Genomic DNA, 24,931 nt, shown 5'->3' with positions numbered 1-24,931 from the left:
AAAGGCCTTTTGCAGGACCTCAGACTATTGGTCAAAGGTGGTGGGGAGGTGGTGACCTCACAGAGAGATGCTGACATCAGCCAGGCAGGACAGGGGTGAGGGGCCAGGGAAACCTCAGAGACCCCTGTGGCTTTGCTTCAGCAAGTCTCCTTCTCCAGGTCTCTCTTTGAGGACCGAGAGAGTATTCGGGTTCACGGACGTGAGCGCCAGGAGGAACCTCTTTCGAGTTTTCTCCTTCCCTTTTCCTGATTTTACTAGAAAACAGCCATCCCTGTTTAGAAGGTAAGAGCCTCCTCGAGGTTTGAAACCTGTTCAGTCTGATCCATCTGGTGACAGTTGAATTTTAGGCATGGAAAACAGAAGCTTAAGGAGGCAGAATTTTATTCTGCACCTGGGATTTTGTCCCTTAGAATCACTGTGGTCATTAGGGTTTGTCCTTTTTGTTTCACCTTTTCCTCCATCCATCCCTCCCTCCTTTCTCTTTGTCTCTTGCTCCTTTCACCTGTTCCCCTCCCAACACCAGGAACGAGGTGTGTGTGTGTGTGTGTGTGTGTGTTGCGGGGGGAGTGCTCGGCAGCTCCCACTGTGGGAGGTCCACCCAAATATGTGGGGCTGAAATAGTGCTCGGGCAGTGATTCCCACCGGTGACCTGGGCCATCCTTTGGGCTCTCTGGTGAGAACCCTCAGCCTCCCGTCCTCAGTCTCTACCCTGATTGGCTGAGCAGGGGGTTATTGACAGGGAGGAGACTCAGGTCCTTGTTGTTCTCTTTGAAGACCAAGTAAATAAGTCAGAACCTGTGATATGTTTGATGAATTTTGCTGCTTCTCTGCATTAATTGTCTCTGAGCAGTTCATGATTCTCTCTAACATTGCAGTTCTCCTCAAATACTTGCTGAATAATTACTGTCACTGTTGTTGGTGTGGAGCTCATCTGAGAGCACTTTATTCAGGTCATTCAATGTCTGAAATTCAAGATCTGATGGTTAGTTTGAAAATCAGGGCTCTTGGGTCCTATTCCCAACTCTGCCACTGACTGGCTGTGTGACCTAAGACAAGTCAATTCTCCTTTCTCAGCCTTATTTTTCTCCCTCTTTCAAATAGGGATAATAATGATCCTCTCCTACCTACCTCAACACACTCACTCTTCCTCAACACACTCACTATCTCTCCCCACACACAAACAGTCTCCACACTGCAGTTGAAAAGCAGCTGGCAATCTAGTAGGATGCCCATGGAACATTACACCATCGGACCAGCTCATGCTGCTGTCTCTGTGCATCGGTGACCCTCACAGGGCCGGCTTGAGTAAGGGACAGTTGACCCCTTACTAAAACTTAGTGGGGGTTTTGGTTGCCTACTTCCCAGTCCCAATAGAAGGGGGAAGGGCCAATGGGAAATCAGGACCCTGAGACTGACAGTCCCCAGGGGCAATGGGGAGAGGCCAAAGCTCCAAGTTAGCCGCACTGACAGGCCAGGCAGTGTAATGAGGGAGTCACCAGGCCAGGGGGTCCCATCCTCCGTGGGAGTTGGAACTGCCTGGGCCAGAGTGGGGCAGAGCTAAGGAGAGAGCAGGAGCCCGAGAAGAGCCGGGAAGCAGAGCTGTGCAGGTGTAGTGCCAGAAACTGCTCCCCGTAGGACTTTGCTACCTGCAGCAGTTACTGAGCCCTGAGGTTGTTCTTATTTGCTGACTTGTCCTAATTGGCTAAAACTTGACAGTGGTGGGGGATGGAAGCATAAAGGCTTCGTCCTCCAAGCGACCCTGCCTGGTGTCCATCTGTATCTATTACCTCTTAACACAGGATTGTAAAAAATAGAGTGAGGTCATTTAAACATCATTTATTTTGCAGCTTCATTTACTGTGCTAATAATGTAGCATCCTGACACCGATACTTCTGCCCATGTGCCCTGTGGGTTGGATTCATTTTAGTGGGACGCGGGACATGTGGAGGATAATTTAAACTCTCAATTTCCTTATGGTTTCCCTGCAATATACTTCTCTGCTGGTGCGATTTCTGACCATTGCACGTCTATTGTATTTATTACAATAGCACAAGTAAGTCACACAAGTGACATAGTCTAGGGGCTTGGCTACACTTGCAAGTTAGAGCCCATTAAAGCAGCCCCGGGTGCCCTAACTCCTGAGGTGTCCACACTGGCAAGGCACATGGAGCACCTGGGCTCTGTAGGTGGAGCGCTCCTGGTAACCCACTCCATGAGAAGCATAAAGCTTGCTGAGCCCTGCTGAAACGCCCTGGCATCAGTGTGGATGACGTGTTGTATCACTGCACTATGTTTGGCCTCAGGAAATGTCCCATAATCCCCTGAAGTCAAGTGCCCACTCTGGTCATTGTTTTGAAATCGGCTGCAGGCATGCGGATATCCCCTTTCAAAGCTCCGTTTCCGACAGCCGGCTGCTTATCTGCTCCGGGACAAAGCAACCATTAGTGTGGAATGCTGCTGCTGTTGTGAGTGTGTGTGTGAGAGAGGGGGGTTTGCTGCTGTCCGAACACACAAGACAGCATGCTGACACACTCTCAGCCCCCAAACACACTGTCCCTCCCCCCACGTACACACAACACACTCCCTGTCACACTCCACCCCCGCCCCCCATTTGGAAAGCACATTGCAGCCACTTGCACACTGGATAGCTACCACAATGCACTGCTCTCTGTGGCATTGCCAGAGCTGCGAATGTGGCCACTCCAGTGCGCTTGCAGCTGTCAGTGTGAACACACGGCAGCGGTTTCCCTGCTGTGGTTTCACTCCCAGCGCTCTACCTCTGCAAGTGTAGCCAAGCCCTAAATTTGCCAGACCAACCGAACTCAGTAACTGCCCTCCACCACCATGTGCAGTGAGTAGAGGCACAATGAAGCACACACCACACTTGCTGGCTCAGTCTTGTGCATGGTGGGGTGGCCACTTCCCCATTGATGAGACCTGGTCCCACTGTCTCCATGGAGCTCCAGTCTGCCCTGCTGCCGTCCCTGTCTGTGTTGTCTTCTCTAGCAGTTGACTGGAAGGTGAGCACTGGCCGCATGCCATGTAGCTGTGTTGTCTCGAAGGGCGAAAGCAGGAGGAATGGTGCCTTCAGCGCACACCCAATATTCCATAACATAGTTAAGGAAAATATTTCTCAATGAACTCTCAGTAAAAGATCAGAAGCAGCCAGTGTCTGTATCAGTCTATGAGCATTGGTATTTTCTTGAAATTTGTCAGACCAACCTAACTAACACCTAACACACATTTGAAGTTCTTCTTTTCACACTGTTGCTCATTCTCAGGTTCTGCTTTGTCTCCAGACAGATCCATTCTCTTTCAGGACAGCCTTGCTCTTTCTGTCTGTTTCACTCACTGAGGTGTTTGGAGTAAACACTCCCCTTCCTTCTATTCTCAGGCAAACACTAGTATTAAGTGTTTGCTACTGATGGGTCTAGAAAGCATTTGTCAAGTGGAAGATGCTGTTTCTGGGGGATTGCTCCCAAGATCCAGTACTTTGGGTTGAAACGTCTCCCAGCTTCCTTGGGGAACATATCACCAAGGCTTTGTTGCAATATACAAGGAGTTTTTCCACCCCAGGTGGGACTTGAACCCACAATCTCTGGCTTAGGAAGCCAATGCCTTATCCATTAGGCCACTGGGACTCTGAAAAACAGTAAAAAGAAGGATGGAAATTCCCTCTCAGGATTGCACATTCCTCACATTCACTCCAAAGCCAAATACCCATTTAATGGCCTTACAGAAACGTCTGCATCCCCTGGCAGCGAGGCAACTGGGCAGGTCGCTGACAGAGCTGAGCACCACCTTTCTGCCAGCCATCTTTAGAGAAGAACCCCACCCTAGAGTCACCCCTCCCTCCTTCAGCACCTCCACGGCTGTGGCTCTGAGCGGCAGTAGGATGATTAGGGGGCGAATCTGGGGCTGGAAGGGGGGTAAGGTCGGCCTGTAAAGAGGAAACAGGTGGGGCAGACCCAGGAGGAGGCTGTGGGCTGCTGGTCGGTTGTTGGGATCCGAGCTCTAGATCAAAGCTGCACAGTGACCTGACACCCAGGGTTATAAGGCCGACATAGTGACCCCCTTACTGGCCTCGGTGACCCCCAAACCCTTGCTAAGGGCACTGAGGAGTCTCTGTCCCTTAATAACTTCTGGGAGCTCCCCAGCAGGCTGCGGGCGTCAGCCGCCTCCTGCCTCACAGGTTAGACTCTTGGCGCTGTGCCAGCCGCCCCCTCGCTTGCAGGCCCAGTGTAAGAAGCAGGAGGCCTGGTGCTGGCAGAAGAAGGTTTTGATTAATCAACCTCTGTGTGCTGGGCACAGGACGCTTCCACTGTGTCCCTCTGCTGGCTTTTCTTCAGCAGCGCCTAGCGGCCCTGGCTCCAGGCTAGTGCCTGGTGAGCTCTGGCACTGGCAGGAAGCGCTGCAGGGTGCTGGGCAGCGGCCCTGGCAAACCAGCTGCTGGTAGGTGTCTCTGTGGTATCATGGGTCAGTGAGTGCAGCTGTTAATGGAAAGGAGGGGGGGTTATGCTCCCCCAGGGATGCCACTGAAGGCTCCTCATGGGCTCCTCAAGGTCTGCTGGGAGCCGTGATGTTCCCCTTTTGCCGCCTCGAAGGCTCCCTCCTGGACACAGTGGGGTCACCTGCTGCCTACAAGAGTGTGGGGGCCGCGCTGCAAAAGCGCATCTCCCAGCAGCCACGCCAGAGCCTCAGGTTTAATCCTCAAGGCCGAGCGCAAAACCTTCAGCCGGGAACATTTCGCTCCCTTCCTGCCTCTGCCCAAGGAGCAAGGGAGAAGCGGAGGAGACACGCCGGCTCAAAGACGCCTCCCTCCCACTTCCCTGTACGCTGTGCAAAGCTCTTGGCCTGCCTCATGCCTCGTCAGGAAAGCACGGCCATGCGGCCCAAGCCTGAGTCACGTCCGCGGCCTGGCCCGCCCCGCCCTGGCTGACAGCGCGCAGAGCCACGCGAGTCAATGGCAGGTCGAGTCCGGAGCCTCGGCTCTTTCCCCTGACAGCCACACACACAGCGCTGCCCAGCGCCCAGAGAGCCTCCCTCGTGTTCTCCCGCAGCAGCCACCTGCCGGGGTGGTGGGAAAAGGGGACCAGGAAGCACTGCAGCCTCATTCCAGGACAGGAGGCCCTCGCCACGCCCAGGCCTGCCTCTTGCCTTCAGCCCAGGCAGCCAGAGGTGCCGGGGAGCTCCCTGGCAGGCCGCTTCGCCTCAGCCACCTCTCGCCTCATGGCCTAGACTCTTGGGGCTCTGCTGGTCACCGGCTCGCTGGAAGGCCCGGAGGGAAAAGAAACAAGCGCACGCGGAGCAGAGGATGGTTTTGCTCCACTGACCTCTAGGCCCAGCACACTTCCACTGCACCACTCTGCTAGCTTTTCATCCTCTTACCACCCAGCCACCACTATCCGGATTAGTGCCTTACGAGCTCTCGCGCTGGCAGGCAGATGCGCAGGCTGCTAGGCAGCTGCCCTGGTCACAGGATTTTACAGCTTCTACAGGGTAAAAGGGATCTATTTGGAGTTTGGACCCCATTGGGAGCTGGGCAGCCGGTTTAAGATCGGGTGGCGTAAGGAATACACAATCTGCAATAGCCCCGATTGGGGGTAAAGGGCTTTGGTGTGTGGAAGGGTGCAGGGTTAATTCGGTTTAAGACTGCTAAATTTGGTATAAACGCGTAGTGTAGAGCAGGCCTAACAGGGATCTCTGGGGAACAGACGTCATTGCTTTAAGAGCAGATTGCTTAGTGTGTACATCTCTTCTGAAGCACGTTTGCACCTTTGGCTCTTGCAATGTGTGCTTCTTGTGCGTAACTGTTCCGATGCGTCATTCCAACGTAGCCAGTTCCAGTTTGTTAGTCCCGCCTCTGTGAGTACAAGCTATGGAAGAAATATCTGATTGGCTGAAGAGGTGTTCCTCTCTTAGTTAGAAGAAGTGATTGGTGAAATTCGAGAAGACGTTTATTTGTAACAGAAGCTAAAGAGGCATTTTTAAAAGTTTCTTCATATGTTAGGTGCCACAATGAAACATGCATGCAGTGTGCTGTTTGTCAGTCTCGCTGTCTCTGTGATCATAGTGAGATTTGATGTATTAAATTACACACTGTAACCACTAAATATAGGCACTCTAGACGTTAGACTATAGCCGTGGGAGGTTGTTTTAACACAAAGTGATTGGTCTCCCTAAGTAGTGTCTGTTACAGCTATCCCCCTATTCCATTTTGTCTGTTACAGCTATCCCCCTATTCCATTTTGTTTCTTACAGCTGTCCCCTTACTCCATTTTGTTTTTGTTCTCCTCCTGTGGCCGCCCCTCCCTGGCTGTTAAGTTGTTTACCAGGGCCACTGCCCTTCTCAAAGGGAGGGCCCCTTAAATCGTTTACCAAGAGCCATTGCCCTTCTCAAAGGGATGGCCACTTGTGCTGCGTGCTAAGTGGGACCACTGCCCTGTTCAAAGGGTTAGTCCTGTTATCACCTTGTTAAACCTGGGCTTGGTGTAGGGTAGGCAATGTCCAGAGCTGCAAGACCTAAAGTGGCCACATAGCTGAGCATGAGTCATATCTGTGAGCTCAGAACTTGCCCAGGCATGTCATGTGCCTACCTGCAGTTTTTCCCTGTGTCTCCTCCCCTGTGACAGAGGGAGCCTATCAGGATTACTGGTGGGAAACTGCCTAAGTTTGCCTTTATAACCAGACATTTTCTGATCAGACCTCAGAAAGGTTTCTGCATTGCTGCCTGGTCTGATCAGCCAGGGGTTCTGGGGGTCCTTTCTCCGCTCTTGTTTTATTTTTGAGCATACCCCCATTTTTAACTCCCCTCCCACGAACAATGAATTTTGCCTGGAAATCTCCTGATTATTGTAAGCGAATTGAGTCCTCTCTGTGTCCTCTGATGCTGCTGCTGTTCCTGTCTCTGCCTTTGCTGCTGCCTTGGGGACTGGTAAGAATCCTTCTGAGAAACTTTCTATACTTTTATTTTATTATTATAGATGATGGCATTGTTTCACCATCAGACAAACCCAAGCTAACACCTTGGAAAGTATCTGTAATCTGCTTCTAGCTCCACAGCGCCTTTGCTGCTAGAAATAAGCCTGCTTGCAGCCGCCCCACTGCTGCAGCCACCACTGGGCACACACCACTGTGCCCTCTGGAACTACCCCTAGTATAAGGTGCACCCATTAGGTTAGGTTTAGCCTTTAGTCTAGATAAATTGTAATTTCATTTTGCATAGCTGTGGTTAAGTTAGGCTTAGAGAATTGTTGCATTGTGTTTGTTACTTGCTAATTTGTGTAGTCTTGGTTAAGTTAGATCATAGATAAGATTTTGCTGTGTTCTGTATAATTGTGATTAAGTCTGTCTTCCCACTGTCAGCCCCCCTCCCCCCCGGGCTTCCCCAGTCACTTACAGTCTGTTTGTTCTCTGTGTCTCTCTAAGTTTAAATCTCCCTCCGCAGTGCCTTTGCCTTGTGCTCCTCTTCCCCCATCCCAATCTAGCATAAAACCCCATTGGTTACTTTTTTTCCCTCTGATACACCTCACATTCTACATTTACACCACTGTGACACATTTTTACCTAGAATTGTTTCCTATTTAACATATTTTATCCATAACTGTTAGTTGGTTAGGAGTACTTGTGGCACCTTAAAGACTAACACATTTATTTTAGCATGAGCTTTCGTGAGCTACAGCTCACTTCTTCGGATGCATAGAATGGAACACACAGACAGGAGATATTTATGTGTGTGTTCCATTCTATGCATCCGAAGAAGTGAGCTGTAGCTCACGAAAGCTCATGCTAAAATAAATTTGTTAGTCTCTAAGGTGCCACAAGTACTCCTGTTCTTTTTACGGATACAGACTAACACGGCTGCTACTCTGAAACCTGTTAGTTGGTTATATGCTGCTGTGACACACCCTTTACATAGAAATTGTTAGCTACCTGTTACATTTATATTTCTGTGTTAATTGGTTACCCACCATGTTGTATCCTACTGTATTGTACCCCACTATTGAAACCCCCCTACTGTTCACCAAAAGAAACCCCTCCCCAATTGTCTACCGTAACAAACCCCACACCCCTCACTATTGAATTTTCCCTGTTTTTGCATTTTCTTAATAAAGTTTATTTTGCACCCCACCAGTGCAGTAATTGCCCCCCAAGATCCCCTACCTGCTGGCAGGGACAAGTAGGAGGATGAGTTAAAGTGCTTTTTCCTGAGTGTAAAGCAAGTAAGCAGTATTGCTTTGATGCAGTTGTTGTCTGTTATTGATGATTTTTCTTTCTTCTCTCTGGGGAAGTAGAAGGGAAAGAACACAGACTGAGTGGTTAGTCTGTATAAACTACATTAAAAACATTTTTTGGAAGTTGGTGTTTAACTTCTGTTTCTGATGTGTATATTTAGAGAAGGGATGTAGTGATTGTAACTAATTTTAGTATATGTATTGCTTCTGTATTGTGGGAGGATGTGGGTGTTTTTCAGTGAGTTTTCTAATAGCATGAGAGAAGAAAATGCAGTGTAAAAATACAACAGTTTTTATGTAAACAGTTGCTTAGTTGAACCTCTAATTGCTTAAACTTCTAAGTCCACCTTTTTATGCAGTGTCCTTCTCTTTTGTCCTCCCTCGTTCTAGTTTAAACTTATAGACTCATGCATATTAATTCTGCAAGTTCTCTCCACTTTCCACTTTTTCTTCTTTTCTCCACCCTCTCCCCCATTTCGAGTAGCCCCTATTTCTACCCCTAATGCTCTGCCAGTTTGTTGGTATGCAACTTTCTCGGAGCCTCTCTGAGCCCTTAATACAGTGCGTAAGGTGGAAGTGGGGGAGGAGAAAATGGGACCCACAGAACCCCTGGCAGGTAAGGGGACTGGGAGAGCTTGACTTGGGAAGGAGGGAGGAATGGGGGAGAAGAGGCAAATAGGGGTGCACACAGTCTCTACAGTGGTGGAGAGAATGGGGGCCCTGAAATGAAGCGAGGGGATAAGTGGAGGTACACAGAACCCCTAGTCCTATGGAGATTGGAAGAACCTGGCATGGGGGTAAGGGAGGGTACACAAAGACCCTGGCATGGGGGAATAGAGGGAACACAGAGTCCCTGCCATGGGGAAGTGGGAATGGGGGTGAGAACAGAGCCATTGGTGTGGGAAGAAGTGTGGGGAACTTGGTATGGGGAGAATAAGGGTGCAGAGATTCTCTGGTAAGGTCTGAGATTGGGGGAATTTCAGGGAGTCCCTAAAAAGAGTGGGATGGGAGAGGGCAAATAGGGAGCTTGCGGGAGGGAATTGAGGGGTGCTGGGAGCCTCGGGGGCGGGCAATAAACTCGACCTGTACAAACTACAAAGTGTGCTCCCCCCACTGCTGTGAAGAACGTGGCCATCTGTTGACAAAAAGGCTGTTTGCAAAAGGTCCGATCCATTTTCTTTCGTGACCCCTTGTTTTAAAAAACGAGTCATTACGACGTTAATCAGGGTAGCCGGGGATTGGCAGCAGGGAGGGTGTCTTTGCAGGAGAAATGGCCGGCACTTAGCTAGAGACGTGCTTGCCAAAGGGATTGTTGGAGGACGATTTTTACCATGTTTTCTTCCAATCCGGCACCGAATAGGCGGGATTGCTTGAATGCAGCTGCTGTCTGGCGCTGATGCCCGCTGCTTCTTCCCGCTGGACAGTCTCTAAGGAAAAGGATAAATGGACACAAATCAGACATTAGGAATGGCAATATACAAAAACCTGTAGGAGAACACTTCAACCTCCCTGGCCACACAATAGCAGATTTTAAGGTGGCAATCCTATAGCAAAAAAGCTTTAGGACCAGACTCCAAAGAGAAACTGCTGAGCTCCAGTTCATCTGCAAATTTGACACCATCAGCTCAGGACTAAACAAAGACTGTGAATGGCTTGCCAATTACAGAACCAGTTTCTCCTCCCTTGGTTTTCACACTTCAACTGCTAGAACAGGGCCTCATCCTCCCTGATTGATCTGACCTCGTTATCTCTAGCTTGCTTCTTGCTTGCTTATATATACCTGCCCCAGGAAATTTCCACCACTTGCATCTGAAGAAGTGGGTATTCACCCACGAAAGCTCATGCTGCAAAACGTCTGTTAGTCTATAAGGTGCCACAGGATTCTTTGCTGCTTTTACAGAACCAGACTAACACGGCTACCCCTCTGATACTAGAGAAGTGTGGTTGAAAGTGTCTGACCTTGCTAACCACGATGAGGAGTTAAAGTGTTCTCTTCTGAGCATGAAGTGAGTGGATAGTGGTGCTTTAATGTATCTGCTATTGATGAGTGTTCTTGCTTTTCTTTTGGGAAGCTGAGGGGAAGAGAACACAGACTGAGTGGTTAGTCCTTATAAAACAAGTTTAAAAATAAATGTTTTGGGTTTTTTTTCTGTTATCTGAATTTATTTAAAGCTTTTGTGCAGTTCTGTTTAGGGGCAAGTCTTAGTTTGTTTTGGTAGAATTTAGAAGAAAAGTAAAGGTAGAGTGAAAATGGTATTTTAAAGGTTTCTAATTCAGTACTTACTGAAAGATTTTTTAAAATTTCTTTATGCTGCTCTCTCTCTTTATTTCTTGTAATCTATTTAAGAATTTAGGTAGGGTCCTGTGTCTGCACGTTCTCTTCCTTTACCACTTGCTCCTCCGCTTCTCTCTTCTTCCCTTCCCATTTTTCAGGAAGCTCCTATTTTTACTTCTCCTGCTCTGGCAGGGGGTACGCAGTTTGCTCTTGGCCCCAAGCCCATCAGACAATCCACACAGGATCTGAGAGTAGCTGTCTCTTGGCCGTATAGTGGGTAGAGGGTTCTAAAGCTGTCTCAGGGTATGTCTACACTATGGGATTATTCCGATTTTACAGAAACCGGTTTTTGGAAACAGATTATGTAAAGTCAAGTGAACGTGGCCACACTAAACACATTAATTTGGCAGTGTGCGTCCATGTACCAAGGCTAGTATCAATTTCCAGAGCGTTGCACAGTGGGTAGCTATCCCATAATTCCTGCAGTCTCACCCGCCCATTGGAATTCTGGGTTGAGATACCAGTGCATGATGGGGCAAAAACAGTGTCATGGGTAATTCTGAGTAAATGTCATCACTCAATCCTCCCTCCATGAAATCAACGGCAGACAATCATTTTGCGCCCTTTTCCCTGGATTGCCCGGGCAGACGCCATAGCATGGCAATCATGGAGCCCGTTCAGCCTTTTGTCACCGTCACTGTATGTCTACTGGATGGTGCTGACAGACATGGTACTGCAGTGCTACACAGTAGCATCCCCTTGCCTTTTGCAAATTAGCAAAGATAGTTGCCAGCCACACTGTACTGTCTGCTGCTTTGCAAATTGACAATGACAGTTACAAGTTATACTGTACTATCAGCTGCTGTCATGGGTGCTCTTGGCCAGCCTCAGTGAGATCAGCTGGGGGCGCAAGGACAAAAATGGGAATGACTCCCCAGGTCATTCCCTTCTTTAAGTTTTGTCTAATAGAGAGTCAGTCCTGTCTAGACTATCAGGTAAGCCAATTAAAGACCCAGACAGGCAAATGGTGGCTCCAGGTCAGAGCCCCAGACATCCAGCAGAAATGATGAGCTGCATGCCATTCTAGGGGGTGCCCCTGCAACAACCCCACCCATTGCTTCCCTTCTCGCCCACCTCTCCTGGTCTACCGTTATCCCCCATTTGTGTGATGAAGTAATAAAGAATGCATGGATTTGAAACAACACTGACTTTATTGCCTCTGCAAGTAGAGCTCAAAGGGGGGAAGGGAGGGCAGCCTCCAGCTACTATGATATTGCAGGCAGGACTGAATCTCCAGGAGACAAAGCTTAAAGAAGAGAATGACCTGGGAGTCATTCCCGTTTTTGCCCTGGCATCCCTGTCCGACCTCACTGAGGCCAGCCAGGAGCACTCGCGGGACGACAATGACAGATACCAGTCCTACTGTACCGTCTGCCGTCCGGAAGGGAAGGGGATGCTGCTGCACCGCGTCTGCCAGCAGAATCCAGTAGACATATGTTGACATTGAAAAAAGGCGAGAAACAATTTTTTTCCATTTGCTTTCGGGGGGCGGCGGGGCGACATATACCCTGAACCACCCGCGACAATATTTTTGACCCTTCAGGCTTTGGGAACTCAGCCAAGAATTCAAATGGTTTTCAGAGAGTGCGGGAACTGTGGGATAGCTACAGACATCAGTTGCCCCTCCCTCCATGAGCATCCATTTCATTCTTTGGCCTTCTGGTATGCTTGTCTCAGCTCCTTAAGTTTCAGCACTGTGTTGAGTCCCTGCTGTGGCTTCTGTCTATCATGGCCTTGGAAATTTTTTCAAATGCTTTGGCATTTTGTCTTTTGTAACGGAGTTCTGATAGAATAGATTAATCTCCCCATAGAGAGATCAGCTTCAGTATCTCCCCTACAGTCAATGCTGGAGCTCTTTTTTGATTCTGGGACTGCATGGTCACCTGTGCTGATCGGCGCTCCACGCTGGGCAAACAGGAAATTAAATTCAAAAGTTCATGGGGCTTTTCCAGTAAACCTGGCCAGTGCATCCCAGTTCAGATTGCTGTCCAGAGCGGTCACAATGGTGCACTGTGGGATAGCACCCGGAGGCCAATACCATCGAATTGCGGCCACACTAACCCTAATCCTACATGGCAATACCGATTTCAGCGCTACTCCCCTCGTCGGGGAGGAGTACAGATACCGGTATTAAGAGCCCTTTATATCGATATAAAGGGCTTCGTTGTGTGGATTGGTGCAGGGTTAATGCGATTTAATGCTGCTAAATTCAATATAAACTCGTAGTGTTGACCAGGCCAGAGAGAGCAGCAGGTTTCCCCTGTTGTTTCCTGCTCTTGTTTTCTTGACTAGTTTCTCCTATGCACCAAGTTGCTCTTTTGTATTGTGAGCCTGGCTAGCTCAGTGGGCAAAGCATCAGACTGTTAATCTGAGTGTCCAGGGTTCAAGTCCCTGGTCAGGTGATAAACTACTCCCCAAGATCTTACACTGTCTTGCTGGAGTCCTCTTTGATGTTACTTTTTCTCTTCAGGATTTTCCCTTTCCTCAGAAGGGCCTTTTTGTGTGTGGTTTGAAGGGGCAACTTCCTGACAGCCCCTCTGTCCTTGCAGCCTGGAGGAATAAAGGTCTCTGGGCATAGAGCATGTTCCTTCCCTGCGCGCACGCACACACACACACACACACACACATACAACCACACAGAATATCCCTAAGGAATTAGAATCACCTGCTGCCTTCCCCTGTCCTGCTGGATCCCCAAATGAAGATGCTCTTCAGCCTAAACCCATGTCCCCTCTTTTCCCAGTGCCCCTCAATCCCAGCCCTCAGTCCCTCCTATGCTCACTGCTCCTCACTCCCAACCAGAGCCTGCTCCTCTTCACCCTTCTCCTCAATCCCAATTTAAACAGCCACACTGGGCTGGACCAAAGGCCCATCTAGCTCTGTGTTTTGTCCTCTGTCAGTAGCCAATACCAGGTGCCCTAAAAGTTAAGCAACAAGGCACCACTGGGAGTTGAATCCAGGATCTCCTGTTTACAAGGCAGGTGCTTTAGCCAGCTAAACCATGGTGCCTGCCTGTGGCAACAGCACAGTGTCTGCCCACACCTGACTCCCTGCCATCCCCACTGGGGCCTGACAAGCTTTGCTTGTGTTTGGATTCTGCAAAGCAGAGGAGCAGGTGAGGTTTTCCTTGCAAGGTGTGTGTGTGTGTGTGTGTGTGTGTGTGTGTGTGTGAATCTTTGGCCAGGTCTGCACTGCAAAGTTATTTCAGCATCATTATATTGCTCAGGTGTGTGGAAAACACACAACGCTCCCTCGGTCGGCAGCTTGTGGCTGGTGCACACACTGCAATGCCAAGTCTGGTGACAAAATTGCCCTGTTTTGGTGACAAAATAAAACCACCTCGACGAGAGGCCTAGAGCTTTGTGCAGCAAACGTAAAGTGACAAATTGTCAGTGTAAATGCTGCTGGTCATTATATCACTATAACTGGCTTCTACCAGTATCCCATAATGCCTGCTGTGAACTCGCTTGCCCTGCAGTCCTGCTACAGAGGCTGGGCCCCTCCCCTTTCAGAGCCCTCCCATTTTTAAAATACCTGGGGTGTTGTTCCCCCCTGTTCAGGCACCCCTGGGGCCCTGCACTTCACACAGCTCTCCCTGATTTCAGTTGTTAGTGAGGGAGCCTCACTGCTAGCGCAGACTGGGCAGTTTCTTGCATGAGAGACACTGTCCCAAAGCAGGACTAAAGTTTGGGAATAGATTCATAGACTTAAGGTCAGAAGGGACCATTATGATCATCTAGTCTGACCTCCTGCACAATGCAGGCCCCAGAATCTCACCCACCCACTCCTGTAACAAACCCCTAACCTATGTCTGAGTTACTGAAATCCTCAAATCGTGGCTTAAAAACCTCAAGGTGCAGGGAATCCTCCAGCAAGTGACTCCGTGCCCCACGCTGCAGAGGAAGGCGAATGTCCGAGAACAATTCTAGGGGCAGGTGAATGCAGAGCAATGACACTGGAGATGCCCAGACCTCCAATAGGGGCAGCGTGGAAATTAATAATGGGAAGATCATTTGCGAAATTAGTCGTCACTGACAAGCTTTGTCTCTGTTCCTATTTCACGCTGTGGTGTTAGTTAGAGGAATCAGGACAGATTATTTTACTATATTGATTAAACACTTAATTTTATTTAACTGAGCCAAAAACTTAATGTCACTTATTTTTTCTCTGTCCTAGCAAGAATGAATTGAATTTTGTGACTTTCTGGAAAGTGCAGCGAGATTAAATGTGGGGAATTCAGTCTCTGTGTTTGTGAGCTGATGTTTTCCTCTCACAGGTCAGTGCCTGCATTGAAATGCCAAGAGGGATTTAAGGGCTGGTGTACGCTGGGCACTGAACTGGCAGAGTGACGTCTCTCAGGGTGTGAATCCCCCCTCCCCCCAAACCCTTAGAGTTAAGGTGATCTAAGCCCTGGTTAGATAGTGCTAAAGAAAAGGAAGAATTGTTCTGTCCATGCAGCTATTACAGGGATGGGAAAACCTCTCCAGTCACTGTCTACTCCAAAGTGCTATAGCAGTGCCACAGCAGCGTTTTAAGTGTTGACAGAGTGAAAGTAGATCTGGCTCCAGTTTGCACTGTGGATGCTCAGGTACTAAGACTACAGTAATAATAACAACAGTGCAGCGCTTGCATAGTTGGCAGGATTTGAACCTGCGCGGGGAGACCCCCAATGGATTTCTAGTCCATCGCCTTAACCACTCAGCCACAACTACTTGATGTTCACCTCTATCATTACATGATGATTCTGTTCTCACTGAATTGCCACTTCAAATTGCTCAGACCAGCTTCCCCAGCACACTCACGGCTGCACATCAGTGTAAGTGTGTCCTTGGCTGAACAGCGAGAATTCCTGCCCATTTCCCTTCCAGCTGGAGCAGGATGGGAGTGTGTTTGTGTGAACGACATTGCTGTAGATTGTTGTTCATTCCCCACTCTGACAATTCAGACAGTCCATTTCCTGTTCAAATCTCCAGCACATCGTTCCAATAGCAGGGGGCAGGATTTCTCTGTGGCACTGAAATTTTTTCAGGGGGCTGGTGCATGAACTCAGCCTTGCATTCCACCCTTGATGTTTCATGGACTAACAACAGCAGCAGAAAGAAAGAGCCGAGCCAATATCTCCCTGGCAGGGATGCAGGTGCCAAGTCCCCTCTGTCTGACTGTCGCCATTGCTGGAGAGAAGGATTCACTGGAATCGAATGCCCTGGCTCAGACCAAAGACACAGGGGGGTTTCACTGTTCAAGGATCAGTGCAAAGGAAATTTTGTCTCTGTGTGAAACTGAGGTCAGAAATGAAACGTCCACATGGTGGCCCAATGCTCTAGGGAATGTGGGTGAAGGACTCGGGCTGAGAAATGATTTAACAGGGGTTTGTTTCAATTTATTGCCCTGATTAAAATCTATGGCTAAAAGGCAGCCACTGTTGTTAGTACTTGTACCTGTGTAGGGACACCCCAGTGGGTGCAAGTCCATTGCCTTCACCAGGGGCAGTCGATTATTTTATCAAGGTACAAATTTCTTGGTCAAGGCCTAGGCTCCAGAGAAAACAATACACTGCTGATAAGAAGAAGTACATCAAAAGATTTTGCAGCCACCATGGGCATAACTATGATGTGTCGTGTTTCACTCTTTATATCTGGTGCCACCTCCTTTCCCTTTAGCCTTGTAGTTGACCAAGGGCAAAGCTGAACATCTCCTCAGACACCAGGGAGTGTTTATGTCCATTCCTGCGAGCTACACAGGGGTTTGATGTTGCTGCTCTCAGTCCTCTGGCTCTGCCGGGATAGGGAACAATTCAGGCTGTCACTGAACTGAAGGAGGAAGATCAGTTTTTGACAGGGAGAGAGACGCCTCCTCTTAAAGGTGTTTGTCTGGCTGGCAGTCCTGGTTCCCAGGTCTCGCCCGTACGGCTCCAGCAGTTTTGGGACCAGGTCACTCCCTTGGCCACACTGGCTGCCCCCAGGCGCCGCCACCCAAGGGGCCCCGTCAGTGCAGCGGAGCTGAGCAGCATCTGCCTGCTCGCTCCAGTGGCTGCCGGCCCCTCCCCATGGCAGGGCAGGGTGGGTCTGTGCCTCCACGTGCTGCCCCCGCCCCGAGCCCCTGCAGCCAATGAGATGATGCAGGGGCAGTGTCTGGGGGCAGCAGCACATGGAGGCCCCTCAGCCCACCCCGCCTTGGAGCCCCAGGTAAGCGCCACACTCCTGACTCCCTCCCAGAGCCTGCACCCTCCCCCCCTGCCCACCTACCCCTTCCCTCTCCCAAACTCCTTTCCAGAGCCTGATCCCCCCTACACACACCCCTGCCCCCAAACTCCCTCCCAGAGCCTGCACCCCCTCTCCCTTCCCACATGCCCCGTCCTGCCTGCCCCCAGTCTCCCACCGAGAGCCTGCAACCCCACCCCTCTTCCTGTTCCCGCTACCCCCTGCCCCAGCCCAGAGCCTGCACCCAGCACCCAAACTCCATCCCAGAGCCTGCACCCCAGAACCCCTCCTCCACTGAAACTCCCTCCCAGAGCCCAGCCTCTCACCCCTTCTGCACCCAAACTCCCCCCAGAGCCTGCACCCCTCCTGCACCCCAATCCCCAGCCCAGGGCCTGCACCCTAGACCTCCTTCCCCCACCCAAACTCCCTCCCAGAACCTTAGGCAGAGGAGGGGCAGAGTTTTGGGGGATGGGTTCTGGGCAGTATGAGTGACATTATTGGCCCACTGGAAGGACTGGAGGACTGGCCCTGGCCCTAAGGTAAATTGAGGTTGAGACCCTGCTTTAAGGGATTGGAGCAATGCTGGAGAGACTGACGGGCAGGGAGCTGGGGAGCTGTGTGTGCCCCAAGGAGAGTTGTTGTTGTGCTCTGGTGACACAGAGCGGGGGTGGGGAGTTTGTAAGCTGTGGTGTTTGTACAGAGATAAAGTTTACTAACCCCCAGGGTAAAAACTGTTCCTGCTCTAGGCTACACATGACACTCCTTGTTGAGAGTATAGATCAGCGGTTGAATGTTTCCCTGCAGGGTAATGGGTTCCTAATGCCCTCCCTGGTCAGAGCTCCAGCACCTTCTGTACTCGCACCATGAATGTGAAGAACAAGACTCCAACCCCATCATTCTTCCCTGGCCTGGAGGACCAGAGAGATGGGCCCTTCCTCCAATCACCCTCTGCCCATCGTCCTATCCCAGTTCTGACCTCCAGACTCACAGCTCTGCTGGTGCCCCTCACTCCCGACCCGCAGCCCCCTGGGTTCCCCCCAGCTCTAGTGGTGCCCCTCACTACCAACCCGCAGCCCCTGCTATCCCAGTCCTGACCTCCAGATTCACAGCTCTGCTGGTGCCCCTTACTCCCGACCCGCAGCCCCTGCTATCCCAGTCCTGACCTCCAGACTCACAGCTTTGCTGGTGCCCCTCACTCCCAACCCGCAGCCCCCTGGGTTCCCCCAGCTCTGATGGTGTCCCTCACTCCCGACCCGCAGCCCCTGCTATCCCAGTCCTGACCTCCAGACTCACAGCTTTGCTGGTGCCCCTCACTCCCGACCCGCAGCCCCTGCTATCCCAGTCCTGACCTCCAGACTCGCAGCTTTGCTGGTGCCCCTCACTCCTGACCCGCAGCCCCCTGGGCTCCTCGCTGAGCTTCCCAGTCACTGCGCTGGTGGTGACCCTCAATCCCGACCCGCAGCCCCTGCTATCCCAGTCCTGACCTCCAGATTGACAGCTCTGCTGATGCCTCTCACTCCCGACCTGCAGCCCCTGTAAAACTGATGAATGAAATTGTTTTTAATTGTTCACTTTATCAATGTAACTTCTGTTCACCATTCACTACACTTGTCTATATTGTAACTTCTGTTCACTGTTTGCCATATTGTAATTCAAACCCCGTTTTAAAACGCTCACTCCATTTTGTAATAGCTTCCGCCAACCTTCATTTTTGCAAACCCTGCTGTAATCTTATTAGTTTAGTTTAGATGTGTGACTGAGGTATGTATGGATGATGGAATCAACCTCCAGCCCCAGCCTGTCCTGATGAAATAAAGTTCAAACCCCGCTGGCTGAAGATGCAGACAAGAGACCTAACAAAGTAAGAAGAGGCCACCCTAAAAAGAAAAGGTCCAATAGAAGGAAGATCAATGCCAGGTCCCGGGCTGAAAGTCACGCCTGCAATTGACCGGTGATCAATCACCAAACCCAGAGGCAGTGACACAGCAAGACCTACAGACTCTGGATTCAAACTAAAGCCTACAAAAAGGACAGGTGAGATGGGAGACTTTGGAGGGTAACATTCTGTTGCCAACATGGAAGGACATCGGTGCAGGCCCAACAGAGACCCAGCTCGTCCTCGTGCCCGGCTTTCCTGGCCAGTTACCGCCACAAGCTACGAACCCAAGCTGCAAACTCAAGTCACAAACTCAAGCTATCTTCAGGACTGGTAACTATGCAGCAGCTGCAGAACATCTGATGGGTGTTTGTGTGTGTGTGTATAGGTATTAGGTATAATGTGTGTGTGTAAGGATTAAAATATTAGTTATTGGTCATAAATCAAATTGTTATCATAATAATTGTGGCATCTTTGTCTTGCCCCCTGAAAAGATCCTGTGTAGCTTTGTCTGTCCAACACTTGTGGCTTGTCCGGGCAGGCTCCAAGCAGGGGACACCAGGTGCTGCAGGGCGGCTGCCCCCCAACACCACAGCCGGGCAGCCAGAAGCAGCAGCAGCGGGGTCATAGGGGGCGGGGCGCTGCCATGCGGGGCCCACGTCCCGCTCTCCGGGGCTCCACTCCCTCTGGGGCTACTCTGCCCCGGCTCCTCAGCCTCCTGCCGGGACAGTCCCCCGGCTCTGCCCTCCCAGGTCCCAGCCGGTCCTGGAGGCGGGAGCCCTGGCTGGAGGGACCCTGGGCTGAGGCCCGGCCCGGGAGCCCCACTGCTTACCCTGACCCTGCCAGCGCCCGACCAGCTGGAGGTGAGGGGGGAGCGGGCAGTCAGCACTGGTGGGGGGGTGCCCAGGGCCGGGGTGTGGGTGGGGTCGGGGGGAGAGCCCAGCGCTGGGGCAGCAGAGGGTGTGGGGGGGCACAGGTGGGAGGGGGGTGAGAGCCAAGGGCTGGGGTGGAGGGCAGCCAAAAATTTTAATTTTCCTTGGGGCGGCAGAAAGCCTGGAGCCAGCCCTGCAGGTGGGCCAGAAGCCCCCACGCTGTTGTCCTGCCGGGGAGCTCAAAGCCAGGTACTTGCCTCAGGTAAACGAGCTTCCAGAGGACAAGCTGCCCCTGCACGAAGAGGGATAAAAGTACCTGTCAAACCCTGGGATTGAACCAGGGACCTTTAGATTGTCATGCAACTGAACAAGATTTCTGTGTATGATGCTTCTCTATCCAGGAGGTTTTTGCCGCAGTTGCACACAAAAAGGACGTCATTGGGAGCGGCCCATGAAGACAAGACTCACTTTTGCCTGCCTTGCTCAGCTTGACTTACTGCCTCACCCTGTTCCTGCCCTAGTGCCCGGGTTGACCTGGTGGTGGAAGGGGACTGGGGTCCAGTGGCGTGGGGAGGAAGTTGAGCTGGACCCTGAACTAGACTAGACCCTGGCAGTGAGAGTCTGGCCACCACTTGCCCCCGACCCCCGGCCCTGTTGTCCTGGCTTCCCCCACTGGGCGTCATTTCGGGAGGGAAGTGGGGCTTCTGCCTCCCCTCCCTGATTTTCACACTGCAGAGGAGTGTGAACAGGAAAACGAACGGCTGCTCCACACCCCCACCGGAGGAACCCGACGCCCTTAGCTGCTCCCCCTGCTCCCCCCCAGCTGTGCTACTGAGTGGAAGCGTCCTGTGCCCATCACACAGAGGTGGATTAATCAAAACCCTCTTCTGCCAGCACCGCGCCTCCTGCTTCTTACACTGGGCCTGCAAGCGAGGGGGCAGCTGGCACAGCGCCAAGAGTCTAACCTGTGAGGCAGGAGGCGGCTGACGCCCGCAGCCTGCTGGGGAGCTCCCAGAAGTTATTAAGGGACAGAGACTCCTTGATGCCCTTAGTAACAAGGGTTTGGGGGTCACCGAGGCCAGTAAGGGGGTCATTATGTCGGCCTTATAACCCTGGGGTCAAGTTGTTAGCCAAAAGGGCTCGTTTTCCCCCTGGAGCTTACCTAATTACACCAAGGAGGCACGGAGACAGGAAGACGAGTACCACACCCTTTATTGATCGGTCAGCTGAGCGGGTGTTCCTCTCGGCTAGTGCCAGAGAAAGAGACACACCTTACATGGCCAGATGGGCTTACCTTTATACCCCGAAACAAACAACTTAGCCTACGTTTGTCTACGTCATTTGGTTGACCTGTAGAACCTGTACATGCATCTATTAGGGGATAATTGGATATGCAGGATACATATATCATTTTGTGGGGGCTACAAGATACATCTGTTGAGGATACATTTGTCATTCTGAAGGGGACACAAGATACATCCGTTGACCCTTTGTACTAGATACTTTGGATGCATACATGTGAACGCAGCTGCATACACTTGGGGAGCCAACATATACTTGGGGAGCCAAACAAAACTGATAAGCGAAATAGCTGACTTAGGTAGATACACGGCCTTCAGTCTAATGAGTTCTGTAAGCTTTCCAACACAGTTTGGACAAGCATAACATAACTTTGGTTTACTCAGGCCTAATACGGAAAGGCTTCATTAGCACTATGATTTTCCAACAAAGTCACTGTGCAGCTTTGATCTAGAGCTCAGATCCCAACAACCGACCAGCAGCCCACAGCCTCCTTCCGGGTCTGCCCCACCTGGTTCCTCCTTACAGGCCGACCTCACCCCCCTTCCAGCCCCGGATTCGCCCCCTAATCATCCTACTGCCACTCAGAGCCACAGCCGTGGAGGTGCTGAAGGAGGGAGGGGTGACTCGAGGGTGGGGTTCTTCTCTAAAGATGGCTGGCAGAAAGGTGGTGCTCAGCTCTGTCAGCGACCTGCCCAGGTGCCTCGCTGCCAGGGGATGCAGACGTTTCTGTAAGGCCATTAAATGGGTATTTGGCTTCTGAGTGAATGTGAGGAATGTGCAATTATGAGAGGGAATTTCCATCTACCTTTCTACTGCTCCTTAGGGCCCCAGTGGCCTAATGGATAAGGCATTGGCTTCCTAAGCCAGAGATTGTGGGTTCAAGTCCCATCTGGGGTGAAAAACTCCTTTGTTCTATATTGCAAAGAAGCCTTGGTGTTATTTTCCCCAAGGAAGCTGGGAGACGTTTGAATCCAAAGTACTGGATCTTGGGAGCAATCCCCCAGAAACAGCATCTTCCACGTGACAAATCCTTTCTAAACCCATCAGCAGCAAACACTTAATACTAGTGTTTGTCTGAGAATAGAAGGAAGGGGAGTGTTTACTCTGACACCTCAGTGAGTGACACAGACAGAAAGAGCAAGGCTGTCCTGAAAGAGAATGGATCTGTCTGGAGACAAAGCAGAACCTGAGAATGAGCAACAGTGTGAAAAGAAGAACTTCAAATGTGTGTTAAGTGTTAGATAGGTTGGTCTGACAAATTTCAAGAAAATACCAATGCTCGTAGACTGATGCGGACACTGGCTGCTTCTGATCTTTTACTGAGAGTTCATTGAGAAATATTTTCCTTAACTATGTTATGGAATATTGGGTGTGCTCTGAAGGCATCATTCCTCCTGCTTTCGCCCTTCGAGACAACACGGCTACATGGCATGCGGCCAGTGCTCACCTTCCAGTCAACTGCTAGAGAAGACAACACAGACAGGGGTGGCAGCAGGGCAGACTGGAGCTCCGCGGAGATGGTGGGACCAGGTCTCATCAACGGGGAGGTGGCCACCCCAGCATGCACAAGGCTGAGACAGTAAGTGCGGCGTGTGCTCTACGGTGCCCCTACTCCCTGCACATGGTGGGGTGGGGCAGTTACTGAGTTCGGTTGGTCTGGCAAATTTAGGGCTTGGCTACACTTGCAGAGGTAGAGCACTGGGAGTTAAACCGCAGCAGGGAAACCGCTGCCGTGTGTTCACACTGACAGCTGCAAGCGCACTGGAGTGGCCACATTAGCAGCTCTGGCAATGCCACAGAGAGCAGTGCACTGTGGTAACTATCCCAGTGTGCAAGTGGCTGCAACGTGCTTTTCAAATGGGGGGCCGGGGTGGAGTGTGACAGGGAGTGTGTTGTGTGTACGTGGGGGGAGCGACAGTGTGTTTGGGGGGCTGAGAGTGTGTCAGCATGCTGTCTTGTGTATTCGGACAGCAGCGGACCCCCCCCCCCCTCACACACACACTCACAACAGCAGCAGCATTCCACACTAATGGTTGCTTTGTCCCAGAGCAGATAAGCAGCCGGCTGTCAGAAACGGAGCTTTGAAAGGGGATATCCGCATGCCTGCAGCCGATTTCAAAACAATGACCAGAGTGGGCACTTGACTTCAGGGGATTATGGGACATTTCCTGAGGCCAAACACAGTGCAGTGATGCAACACGTCGTCCACACTGATGCCCGGGTATTTCAGCAGGGCTCAGCGAGCTTTATGCTTCTCATGGAGTTGGATTACCAGGAGCGCTCCAGCTGCAGAGCCCAGGTGCTCCATGTGCCTTGCGAGTGTGGACACCTCAGGAGTTAGGGCACCCGGGGCTGCTTTAATGGGCTCTAACTTGCAAGTGTAGCCAAGCCCCTAGACTATGTCACTTGTGTGACTTACTTGTGCTATTGTAATAAATACAATAGACGTGCAATGGTCAGAAATCGCACCAGCAGAAAAGTATATTAAAGGGAAACCCTAAGGAAATTAAGAGTTTAAATTATCCTCCACATGTCCCACATCCCACTAAAATGAATCCAACCCACAGGTCACATGGGCAGAAGTATCGGTGTCAGGATGCTACATTGTTAGCACAGTAAATGAAGCTGCAAAATAAATGATGTTTAAATGACCTCACTCTATTTTTTACAATTCGGTGTTAAGAGGTAATAGATACAGATGGACACCAGGCAGGGTTGATTGGAGGACGAAGCCTTTATGCTTCCATCCCCCACCACTGTCAAGTTTTAACCAATTAGGACAAGTCAGCAAATAAGAACAACCTCAGGTCTCAGTAACTGCTGCAGGTAGCAAAGTCCTACAGGGAGCAGTTTCTGGCACTACACCTGCACAGCTCTGCTCCCTGGCTCTTCTCGGGCTCCTGCTCTCTCCTTAGCTCTGCCCCACTCTGGCCCAGGCAGTTCCAGCTCCCAGGGAGGATGGGACCCCCTGTCCTGGTGACTCCCTCATTACACTGCCTGGCCTGTCAGTGCGGCTAACTTGGAGCTTTGGCCTCTCCCCATTGCCCAGGGGCCTGTCAGTCTCAGGGTCCTGATTTCCCATTGGCCCTTCCCCCTTCTACTGGGACTGGGAACTAGCCAACCAAAACCCCACTAAGTTTTAGTAAGGGGCCAACAGTCCCTTACATGAGCCAGCCCCATGAGGGTCACTGATGGCCAGAGACAGCAGATTGAGCTGGTCCCATGGTATAACGGGCAGCACTCAGGACTCTGAATCCTGCAATCTGAGTTCAAATCTCAGTAGGGCCTTGTGGTAAAGCCCTGGAGCTCACACTGCTCCACTTCCCTGTCTCCAGCTCTGCAAGAGCCATTTCTTCCCTTCCTGCTGGATGGGTCAGGGCTCTAGAACTGACACCTGAGGGTTGGGATTCTCACGGCTTCACCTGGTGCCCACAAGTCTGGCACTTGCCACTGTGCTTGAAGGAAGCAGGGCTGGGCAGGTGGGAGCCCAGCACCTCTCCTCCTCTGGGCACCTAGAGCAGAGGCGGCTGGTGCTGACAGCTCCAAGGGAAGGTTTAAAAGCAGCGGAGGTCAGGGCAAGAGGAGGAGAGGACCATGCCTATGTGTGGCCAGCAGACAGCCACAGGGCCAGCCTGCTCCCTGCTGTGCTGAACCCCACTGAAGGCCACCCACAGACCGGCATGCAGGGCGGCTGCTGATGTTTCTCAGGTCATCTACTGAGGGGGCTGAGACACTCTGGGCACAAGAAATTAAGTTCCCAGTGACAAGTGAGACTTAACTGTATGGAGCCAGGTGCAGGGCTTTGGCAGGGAGGCTCGGTCATGGGGGATTGAGGTGCAGCGGATGGACCGGCTGTCTAGGCACAGAGATTTAGTCTCCCTGAGGAGGAGGAGGAATCCTGCTGACAGGCAGTGGCTGTGCAGAAAAAGAGGAGGGGTTCCTGGGACTTTTTTTGCCTCTCTTTTGCCTGCCTGCTCACTCTTGCCTGCACACTGGGATAATCACTCTTGTGGTGAATGGTGAAGATGTTTCCTAATAAGCCCAGGTAGCTCAGTTGGTAGAACATCAGGCTCTTAATCTGAGGATCCAGGGTTCAAGCCCCTGTCTGGGTG

General features: G+C 51.2%; 1 long non-coding RNA gene, 5 other non-coding genes and 2 pseudogenes across 6 annotated transcripts; 5 read left to right on the top strand and 3 right to left on the bottom strand.

Annotated features, from left to right (window-relative positions):
* Positions 1-3,568: 3,568 nt before the first annotated feature.
* TRNAR-CCU lies at positions 3,569-3,641 on the bottom strand. The gene has a single exon. It is a non-coding gene; the product is annotated as a tRNA-Arg (tRNA).
* A 4,462-nt stretch (positions 3,642-8,103) lies between these two features.
* On the bottom strand, positions 8,104-10,220 carry LOC120395055. Its single transcript, XR_005592465.1, has 3 exons — positions 10,194-10,220; positions 9,565-9,661; positions 8,104-8,282 (listed from the first exon to the last, which is right to left on the bottom strand). It is a non-coding gene; the product is annotated as an uncharacterized LOC120395055 (long non-coding RNA).
* On the top strand, positions 8,184-8,315 carry LOC120395057 (annotated as a pseudogene).
* Positions 10,132-10,336, top strand: LOC120395062 (annotated as a pseudogene).
* Positions 10,337-12,898: 2,562 nt separating this feature from the next.
* TRNAN-GUU lies at positions 12,899-12,971 on the top strand. The gene has a single exon. It is a non-coding gene; the product is annotated as a tRNA-Asn (tRNA).
* A 2,227-nt stretch (positions 12,972-15,198) lies between these two features.
* Positions 15,199-15,281, bottom strand: TRNAS-AGA. Its single transcript has one exon. It is a non-coding gene; the product is annotated as a tRNA-Ser (tRNA).
* Positions 15,282-21,643: 6,362 nt separating this feature from the next.
* On the top strand, positions 21,644-21,716 carry TRNAR-CCU. Its single transcript has one exon. It is a non-coding gene; the product is annotated as a tRNA-Arg (tRNA).
* Positions 21,717-24,858: 3,142 nt separating this feature from the next.
* Positions 24,859-24,931, top strand: TRNAK-CUU. The gene has a single exon. It is a non-coding gene; the product is annotated as a tRNA-Lys (tRNA).

This window comes from Mauremys reevesii, unplaced genomic scaffold (genome assembly GCF_016161935.1).
Source record: "Mauremys reevesii isolate NIE-2019 unplaced genomic scaffold, ASM1616193v1 Contig92, whole genome shotgun sequence".
Taxonomy (NCBI): Eukaryota; Metazoa; Chordata; order Testudines; family Geoemydidae; genus Mauremys; species Mauremys reevesii.
The sequence above is the reverse complement of the archived record's forward strand: the minus strand, read 5'-3'. Positions and strand labels throughout refer to the sequence as shown.